The sequence below is a fragment of the Streptopelia decaocto genome (assembly GCF_964273445.1).
Source record: "Streptopelia decaocto genome assembly, contig: HAP1_SCAFFOLD_2411, whole genome shotgun sequence".
Lineage (NCBI taxonomy): Eukaryota > Metazoa > Chordata > Aves > Columbiformes > Columbidae > Streptopelia > Streptopelia decaocto.
The window spans coordinates 1-7,060 of NW_028114936.1; the positions used below are offsets into that span (position 1 = coordinate 1).

The following is a 7,060-nucleotide window of genomic DNA, read 5'->3' on the forward strand; positions in this document are numbered from 1 at the left end:
GTCAATGGGGGTCAATGGGGGTCAATGGGGGTCAGTGGGGTCAATGGGGGTCAGTGGGGTCAATGGGGGTCAGTGGGGTCAATGGGGGTCAATGGGGGTCAGTGGGGTCAATGGGGGTATGGGGGTCAATGGGGGTACGGGGGTGGGGTTATGGGGCTATGGGGGTGTGGGGGGATATGGGGGGGTGGGGGGGTGGGGGGGATATGGGGGTTATGGGGATATGGGGGTGGGGGGTATGGGGGGAGTGGGGTCCCCACTGACCCCATGTGACCCCCGTGACCCCCCGTGACCCCGTGTCCCCCCCCCCAGGCTGCGGGCCGGACTCCGATTGGTGGTTCCTGGAGTGTCCCCCCGAGAACGAGTGTGAGAGCGGGAACCACGACTGCGGGGGGACCCAGGAGTGCCGGGACCTGCCCCGCGGCTTCGCCTGCGTGTGCCGGGAGGGGTACCGGGCTGATGGGTGAGCATGGGGACATGGGGGACATGGGGACATGGGGGGACATGGGGACATGGGGACATGGGGGACATGGGGGACATGGGGGACATGGGGGGACATGGGGGGACATGGGGACATGGGGGACATGGGGGGACATGGGGGGACATGGGGGACATGGGGACAGGGGGGGACATGGGGGACATGGGGGGACATGGGGGGACATGGGGGACATGGGGGACATGGGGGGACATGGGGGACATGGGGGACATGGGGGGCTATGGGGACATGGGGGCTATGGGGGCTATGGGGGGCTATGGGGGCTATGGGGGTTATGGGGGCTATGGGGGGACATGGGGGTTATGGGGGCTATGGGGGGTTATGGGGGGTTATGGGGGCTATGGGGGCTATGGGGGCTATGGGGGCTATGGGGGGACATGGGGGCTATGGGGGCTATGGGGGCTATGGGGGGACATGGGGGCTATGGGGCTATGGGGGCTATGGGGGACATGGGGGGACATGGGGGCTATGGGGGCTATGGGGGGACATGGGGGCTATGGGGGCTATGGGGGCTATGGGGACATGGGGGCTATGGGGGGTTATGGGGGGCTATGGGGGCTATGGGGGGCTATGGGGGCTATGGGGGGCTATGGGGGCTATGGGGGGCTATGGGGGGCTATGGGGGGCTATGGGGGCTATGGGGGGACATGGGGGCTATGGGGGGCTATGGGGGCTATGGGGGGCTATGGGGGGTTATGGGGGCTATGGGGGCTATGGGGGGCTGTCCCCTGGGAGGACAAAGGGCCCCATTGTCCCCATGACCCGTCCTTGACCCCGTGTGCTCTCCATGGCCCCATGACCTGCCCTTGACCCCGTGTGCTCTCCATGGCCCCATGACCTGCCCTTGACCCCACGACCCGCCCCTGACCCTGTGTCCTCCCCATTGACTCCCAATGACTTCATTGATTCCATTGACCCCCATTGACCCTATTGATCCCCATTGACCCCCATTGACCCTATTGGTCCCCATTGACTCCCATTGACTCCCATTGACCCCATTGACCCCATTGACCCCCATTGACCCCCATTGACCCCCATTGACTCCATTGACCCCATTGATCCCCATTGACCCCATTGACCCCCATTGACTCCATTGACCCCATTGACCCCCACTGACCCCCATTGACTCCATTGACTCCCATTGATCCCCATTGACTCCCATTGACCCCATTGACCCCCATTGATCCCCATTGACCCCCATTGACTCCCATTGACCCCCATTGACTCCCATTGATCCCCATTGACCCCATTGACCCCCATTGACCCCATTGACCCCATTGACCCCCATTGACCCCCATTGACCCCCATTGACCCCCACTGACTCCATTGACTCCATTGACCCCATTGACCCCCATTGACTCCCATTGACTCCCATTGACCCCCATTGACCCCCATTGACTCCCATTGACTCCATTGACTCCATTGACTCCCATTGACCCCATTGACCCCATTGACCCCCATTGACTCCCATTGACCCCCATTGACCCCCATTGACCCCCATTGACTCCCATTGATCCCCATTGACCCCCATTGACCCCCATTGACTCCCATTGACCCCACTGACCCCATTGACCCCCATTGACTCCCATTGACTCCCATTGGCCCCCATTGACCCCCATTGGCTCCCATTGACTCCCATTGACCCCCATTGACCCCCATTGACTCCCATTGATCCCCATTGACCCCCATTGACCCCCATTGACTCCCATTGACCCCCATTGACCCCATTGACTCCCATTGACCCCCATTGATCCCCATTGACCCCCATTGACTCCCATTGACTCCCATTGACCCCCATTGACCCCCATTGACTCCCATTGACTCCCATTGACCCCCATTGACCCCCATTGACTCCCATTGACTCCCATTGATCCCCATTGACCTCCATTGACCTCCATTGACCCCCATTGACTCACATTGACTCCCATTGACCCCTATTGACCCCCATTGACTCCCATTGACCCCATTGACCCCATTGACTCCCATTGACCCCCATTGACTCCCATTGATCCCCATTGACCCCCATTGACCCCCATTGACTCCCATTGATCCCCATTGACCCCCATTGACCCCATTGACCCCCATTGACTCCCATTGACTCCATTGACCCCCATTGTCCCCATTGTCCCCATTGTCCCCATTGTCCCCATTGACCCCCATTGACTCCCATTGACCCCCACTGACCCCCACTGACCCCCACTGCCCCCCACTGACCCCCATTGTCCCCATTGTCCCCATTGTCCCCACTGACCCCCACTGCCCCCCACTGACCCCCATTGTCCCCATTGTCCCCATTGTCCCCCACTGACCCCCATTGTCCCCACTGTCCCCATTGTCCCCATTGTCCCCATTGTCCCCATTGTCCCCACTGTCCCCATTGTCCCCATTGTCCCATTGTCCCCATTGCCCCCATTGCCCCCATTGTCCCCACTGTCCCCATTGTCCCCACTGTCCCCATTGTCCCCATTGTCCCATTGTCCCCACTGTCCCCATTGTCCCATTGTCCCATTGTCCCACTGTCCCCATTGTCCCATTGTCCCCATTGTCCCCACTGTCCCCATTGTCCCCATTGTCCCACTGTCCCCATTGTCCCCATTGTCCCATTGTCCCCCGCCGTAGGGAGTCGGGCGGCTGCCGGCCCGTGTGTCCCGGCGGCTGCGGCAACGGGACGTGCGAGGCCCCCGGGCGCTGCCGCTGCCGCTTCGGCTTCGTGGGCCCCGACTGCGCCGTGGGCTGCGCCTGCAACGGGCACGGGCAGTGCCCCCCGGGGCACCCCGAAACCTGCCCCGTGTGCCTCAACAACACCCAGGTGAGGGACCCCCATGGACCCCCCATGGACCCCATAGAACCCCCATAGACACCCCATAGACACCCCATAGACACCCCAGTGCCCCCCGGGGCACCCCGAAACCTGCCCCCTGTGCCTGAATAACACACAGGTGAGGGACCCCCATAGACACCCCATAGACACCCCATAGACCCCATAGACACCCCATAGACACCCCATAGACACCCCATAGACACCCCAGTGCCCCCCGGGGCACCCCGAAACCTGCCCCGTGTGCCTCAACAACACCCAGGTGAGGGACCCCCATGGACCCCCCATAGACACCCCATAGACACCCCATAGACCCCCCATAGACACCCCATAGACACCCCAGTGCCCCCCATGGACCCCCCAGTGCCCCCCGGGGCACCCCGAAACCTGCCCCGTGTGCCTGAATAACACACAGGTGAGGGACCCCCATGGATCCCCCATGGACCCCATAGACACCCCATAGACACCCCATGGACCCCCCATAGACACCCCATAGACACCCCAGTGCCCCCCGGGGCACCCCGAAACCTGCCCCCTGTGCCTCAATAACACACAGGTGAGTCATAGACACCCCATAGACACCCCATAGACACCCCATAGACACCCCAGTGCCCCCCGGGGCACCCCGAAACCTGCCCCGTGTGCCTCAACAACACCCAGGTGAGTCATAGACACCCCATAGACACCCCATAGACCCCATAGACACCCCAGTGCCCCCCGGGGCACCCCATAGACACCCCATAGACACCCCATAGACCCCATAGACACCCCATAGACACCCCAGTGCCCCCCGGGGCACCCCGAAACCTGCCCCGTGTGCCTCAACAACACCCAGGTGAGGGACCCCCATGGACCCCCCATAGACCCCATAGAACCCCCATAGACACCCCATAGACACCCCATAGACACCCCATAGAACCCCCAGTGCCCCCCATGGACCCCCCAGTGCCCCCCGGGGCACCCCGAAACCTGCCCCGTGTGCCTCAACAACACCCAGGTGAGTCATAGACACCCCATAGACACCCCATAGACACCCCATAGACACCCCATAGACCCCATGGACACCCCAGTGCCCCCCGGGGGACCCCAAATCCTGCCCCCTGTGCCTCAACAACACCCAGGTGAGGGACCCCCATGGACCCCCCATAGACCCCATAGACCCCATAGACCCCCCATACACACCCCATGCGTGGGTCAGTGTGTGTGTCTGTGGGTCAATGTGTGGGTCAGTGTGGGTCACTGTGTGTCTATGGGTCAATGTGGGTCAGTGTGTGTCTGTGGGTCAATGTGTGGGTCAGTGTGGGTCAGTGTGTGTCTGTGGGTCAGTGTGTGTGTCTGTGGGTCAATGTGTGGGTCAATGTGTGGGTCACTGTGTATCCATAGGGCCCGCAGTGCGAGCGCTGCCGCCCGCTGTTCGTGGGCTGTGGGTCACTGTGTGTCTATGGGTCAATGTGGGTCAATGTGTGGGTCAATGTGTGGGTCACTGTGTGTCTGTGGGTCCCAGGGCCCGCAGTGCGAGCGCTGCCGCCCGCTGTTCGTGGGCTGTGGGTCAGTGTGTGTGTCTGTGGGTCAGTGTGGGTCAGTGTGTGTCTGTGGGTCAATGTGTGGGTCGCTGTGTATCCATAGGGCCCGCAGTGCGAGCGCTGCCGCCCGCTGTTCGTGGGCTGTGGGTCACTGTGTGTGTCTGTGGGTCAGTGTGTGTGTCTGTGGGTCAGTGTGTGTCTGTGGGTCAATGTGGGTCAGTGTGTATCTATGGGTCAATGTGTGGGTCGCTGTGTATCCATAGGGCCCGCAGTGCGAGCGCTGCCGCCCGCTGTTCGTGGGCTGTGGGTCAGTGTGTGTGTCTGTGGGTCAATGTGGGTCAATGTGTGGGTCAATGTGTGGGTCGCTGTGTATCCATAGGGCCCGCAGTGCGAGCGCTGCCGCCCGCTGTTCGTGGGCTGTGGGTCAGTGTGTGTGTCTGTGGGTCAGTGTGTGTCTGTGGGTCAGTGTGTGTGTCTGTGGGTCAATGTGTGGGTCGCTGTGTATCCATAGGGCCCGCAGTGCGAGCGCTGCCGCCCGCTGTTCGTGGGCTGTGGGTCAGTGTGTGTGTCTGTGGGTCAGTGTGTGTCTGTGGGTCAATGTGTGGGTCACTGTGTGGGTCACTGTGTATCTATGGGTCAATGTGTGGGTCAATGTGTGGGTCGCTGTGTATCCATAGGGCCCGCAGTGCGAGCGCTGCCGCCCGCTGTTCGTGGGCTGTGGGTCACTGTGTGTCTATGGGTCAATGTGTGGGTCACTGTGTGTCTGTGGGTCAATGTGTGGGTCAATGTGTGGGTCAGTGTGTGTCTATGGGTCCCAGGGCCCGCAGTGCGAGCGCTGCCGCCCGCTGTTCGTGGGCTGTGGGTCAGTGTGTGTCTGTGGGTCAATGTGTGGGTCAATGTGGGTCAATGTGTGGGTCAGTGTGTGTCTGTGGGTCAATGTGTGGGTCAATGTGTGGGTCACTGTGTGTCTGTGGGTCCCAGGGCCCGCAGTGCGAGCGCTGCCGCCCGCTGTTCGTGGGCTGTGGGTCAGTGTGTGTGTCTGTGGGTCACTGTGTATCTATGGGTCAATGTGTGGGTCAATGTGTGGGTCACTGTGTGTCTATGGGTCCCAGGGCCCGCAGTGCGAGCGCTGCCGCCCGCTGTTCGTGGGCTCCGCCCGGGCCGGGGGTTCGTGCCGCTCGTGCCGCAGCTTCTGCCGCCAGAACAGCGAGGTGTGCGTGACCCGCGCGGAGCTGCAGCGCGCCCGGGAGCAGCCGCAGCGCTTCCCGCTGGACCCCGACAAGGTGGGGCGACCCATAGATGTGGGGCGACCCATAGATGTGGGCTGACCCGTGGGTGTGGGGTGACCCATGGGTGTGGGGCTGACCCATGGGTGTGGGGTGACCCATGGGTGTGGGGCTGACCCATAGATGTGGGGCTGACCCATAGATGTGGGCTGACCCATGGGTGTAGGGTGACCCATAGATGTGGGGCGACCCATAGATGTGGGCTGACCCATGGGTGTAGGGTGACCCATAGATGTGGGCTGATCCATGGGTGTGGGGTGACCCATAGATGTGGGCTGACCCATAGGTGTGGGGCTGACCCATGGGTGTGGGGCTGACCCGTGGATGTGGGGCTGGGACTGTGCTGTGGGGCGCAGGAGCAGCCGCAGCGCTTCCCGCTGCTCCCCGACCAGGTGGGGAGACCCATAAGTGTGGGGTGACCCATGGGTGTGGGGTGACCCGTGGGTGTGGGGCGACCCATAGATGTGGGGTGACCCATAGATGTGGGGTGACCCATAGATGTGGGGCTGACCCATAGATGTGGGGTGACCCATAGATGTGGGCTGACCCGTGGGTGTGGGGCTGACCCATAGATGTGGGGTGACCCGTGGGTGTGGGGCTGGGGCTGTGCTGTGGGGCGCGGGAGCAGCCGCAGCGCTTCCCGCTGCTCCCCGACCAGGTGGGGCTGACCCATAGATGTGGGGTGACCCATAGATGTGGGGCTGACCCATAGATGTGGGGCTGACCCATAGATGTGGGCTGACCCATGGGTGTGGGGTGACCCATAGATGTGGGCTGACCCATAGATGTGGGGTGACCCGTGGGTGTGGGGCTGACCCATAGATGTGGGGTGACCCATGGATGTGGGGTGACCCATAGATGTGGGGCTGACCCATGGGTGTGGGGCGACCCATAGATGTGGGCTGACCCATAGATGTGGGGCTGACCCATAGATGTGGGG

General features: G+C 62.3%; 1 long non-coding RNA gene across 2 annotated transcripts; it reads left to right on the top strand.

Annotated features, from left to right (window-relative positions):
• Positions 1–314: 314 nt before the first annotated feature.
• LOC309452995 lies at positions 315–6,113 on the top strand. Of its 2 annotated transcripts, none has more exons than XR_014186671.1 (3): positions 315–460; positions 3,113–3,302; positions 5,947–6,113. It is a non-coding gene; the product is annotated as an uncharacterized lncRNA (long non-coding RNA). The 2 variants fall into 2 exon arrangements; XR_014186672.1 differs by lacking the exon at positions 5,947–6,113 and adding an exon at positions 4,695–4,734.
• The last annotated feature ends 947 nt before the right edge of the window (positions 6,114–7,060 follow it).